Source organism: Grammomys surdaster, unplaced genomic scaffold, assembly GCF_004785775.1.
Source record: "Grammomys surdaster isolate TR1022 unplaced genomic scaffold, NIH_TR_1.0 126371, whole genome shotgun sequence".
Taxonomy (NCBI): Eukaryota; Metazoa; Chordata; class Mammalia; order Rodentia; family Muridae; genus Grammomys; species Grammomys surdaster.
Genome location: NW_021621167.1, coordinates 15,921 through 19,394, shown reverse-complemented (window position 1 = coordinate 19,394; position 3,474 = coordinate 15,921).

Here is a 3,474-nt window from a genome sequence, read left to right as displayed (position 1 = left end):
GAATTATCATGACATAAAAAGAAAACAGGACTTAGACTCATCTTCTTGCCCCAAACACCCAAGAACTGTCCTAAATTATATGGAATTAAGAATCTTAGGTATTAGGCCCTAGACACTGCTAGCATGTTTTAGTATAATTGGAAAAACAGTTCCCAATAACTTTAGGCTTGGATACATTTCTTGACTGTAGCACAGAGAGGAAGAATGAAAACAGAAGTCTATGCTTAGCTGTTGTGACTGCATGAAGATTGGCTTCTTAGGATGCTGACATGGTGAGAACTTGAAGGCCAGGAATGTACAATGACAGAAGGATATAAGAGAACAATTTCAATAATCTTTTCAAAATAATCTTTTCAATAATCTTTTTTTGGTTCTTTGTGAATTTCATATCAAGCTTCTCCCTCAACAGAGAAAAAATAATTCCCATTGAGGAAGCTGTAGTGTGTCATAGTGTGTCATGTCCCACTTCGTTGCTTGCAAATGTTCATTGCAGTGAGTTTTTGGTCTGGCCCAAGGCTCTAGCTTCTGCTACACTATAAATACAGGAATCTCACTGGGACTCCTCTAGGATATCCTGTTGTTGCCGTGGATATCCTGTTGTTGCCGTGCGTCATGGAGATCCTTTAGTTTAGGATCTGCAGGACTGGTCCCTTTACAGAAACCAGCAGTTCATCTATGGGGTAGATGTTTTTTGTGGACCAGATAAAAGGTCTAGATCTGGGCCTGAGAAGTACCTGAGCTGGTCAGCCTGCCAGTTCTCCTGTACCCAACACCAACCAGGTTGCGGTCTCCTGCCCTGCACTGGCTAGCTCGTCCAATGCCAAAGCCATCAAGGGCAGTGCCAAATCTCCCAATCCCATGCCCTTGGAGCCCCTTCATTTACACCATGGCTAACAGGGCTAGTTGTACCGTTTTCCAGGCAAGTTTCAAGGCTGGTTATCCTAAGTCCTGGAGCACATGAGGTCCAGGGCTGGCTGGATCTCCCGGTGTGTTATCTTTGGGGCCGGCTCATCTGCAGTCCTTTGCTAACATGATTAATCTGATTATGCTTTGGCTCCTCAATCTCTCAGGCAAGGGCAGAAAGCAGCCATATTCTTCACCAAAATACCACAAACACGGCCTCTGGGACAGATAATAACACCCTTCTCCTCTCAAATCCCTTGAGACAGGCTGCTACAATTTAAATCACTCTCAGCACAAGCGACTGCCATATTCCTACCAGGATCACCTTCAAGCACGACTGAAACACTGCACCACTTTTGAAATCGAGAGTACTCAACTCCACAATCTACCTAACAAAAACACCATCAGGCCTATTATACCAATACTCCACCAATGGTACCAGCTTCTCTCAGAATTTCCATTGATGTGAAATGACACTATGTCCAAAGCCACATATAAACATGTAATTGGGGCTGGCTGACAGGTTCTGAGTTTCTAACCATTATCATCATGGCACGAAGCCTGGCATCTTCCAGATGAGAATGACATTGGAGGAGCTGATACTTCTATATCTTGTTGTGAATGCTAACAGAAGTCTGTTTTAGACATCCAAAAAAAAAAAAAAAAAGAGGATTAAGGGTAAAAAGAGTGAGGTTCAATACCCAACACCACCATGACACACTTCTTTCAATAAAGCCAGCCTACTTCAACAAGGCCTCATTATCTAATAGTCCAAGAATATTCAAACAACCACCCTGAGGAGAGCTAAAGGAATCTGGTACAATAGAACTTGTGGAGGTCTCCTTATTCATGATTTTCAATTACAGTACAGAAAAATAATATAATCTCTTTCCAATGGCTTTGTTTACTACTATGAAAACATCTGACATTTAAGTCTTTCTTCAGATTTTTAAAAATCACTTCTCCTATTTAATCAGCATCATAAATGTGAGATCCAATATCAGTTATATCTCTAATCCATTCAGCTATAAGTTCTCAATTTGCATTTAGTGTCTAATCCCCTTTTCACATTATGAATTAGTAAATACAAAGGAAAAATTTAGAATCCATATTTAGTCAGATTTTTAAATCTTAATAATATTCTAATTGGGACTGATGCCAATGTTTGCAAACAATCAGTAAAGGAATTCTTTGTGAGTTATATAATTTTAGTAAGAGACTCGGACCTCTTTTTCTGAGAATTTATCCCATTTATCTGAGGCATCTAATGCTGAGAAATGACAGAGAGCCTAGAGTGGATCATACAGTACAATCTGGCTTTATAACTCAGTATGTTGACCTTTACCTAGCAATCCATCCTGGGACATATCAGTGCCACTTGCCCAATTTTTTGTTTGGTAGTCACAGGTTCCTCTTTAAGGAATTTTTATCATGAAACTGAAAACAAGCTTCCAATATTGCAGTTTCCAAACATATCCAGTCTTTTGGAAAAATTCTGTTCTGAGCTGCCATTGAATTTACCGTCTGTTTTACATAGAATCAATAAATACTACAGAAAGCAATGGCTTTCTTATGTCTACTAAAATCTAACATTCATTAAAGGATTCCATTTAATGTTTCCATAACCATCAAACTATTTTGTAAGGTGACATGCCACAACTGGATAAACTAAGGTGGTTTTTAAACTAAGGTGAATAAACTAAGGTGGGGGGCACAATCTTGAGCCCCCCACTTTCAGGTTCCTTATGGGATGGTGTGTTAGGCCCTTGTCAAAATTCTTCTGGCTGTGTCTGACTATTGTTCTTATTCTTGTTTATATGTCTCTCTAACTTTCTTGTAAGGCTTTTATCTTACATAAAATGTTCATATTTACCTAGCAATCCATCCTGGGACATATCAGTGCCACTTGCCCAATTTTTTGTTTGGTAGTCACAGGTTCCTCTTTTATCTTATAGATCCACTTTTCAATTGAGCTGGTACATTAAGCCATTAAGGTTAATAAGAATAAAGTCAAAAATATCAATAAGAAATAATCATAATCAATGTTGAACTAATTGCAGTGAAGTCATTTAGCTTTTCATTTTCTGCTCTCTATTTTCATGATGACTGCATGACATAACCTTGATAAGACATAGTCCATGGCCTCAACTGATGCTCCAAAGACGAGGAACAGAGATTGTGTTTGTTACCTGAACTGAGGGGCTAAGCAATGGAGTTCAGCTTGCTCAGTGCCCATTTCACATCACTCTGTCCCTGCAGAGGATCCCAAGGTGTGGACACACCTAACTTGTAGCCAGGTCTATGACTACAGGTGCAGGGAAACAGTACTGGTTTCCGTCTACTCAGTGATGCTGGATTCTCCACCAATGCAACACTCAGAGAACCTAGAGATTGTCATAGGTAGAATAAGCTCTGCAGCAGTTGATATTACTCAGTTGTTCAGACAGTGTTATAAAGTACGGATAGAACAAGGTCCTTAGAATAGAAAGATCATTTCTACTTCTACTCTGTCATCTCAGAAAGGAAGACTGGCAGAGAGGGAATGGTAAGATTTTTATAACTGACATGGAT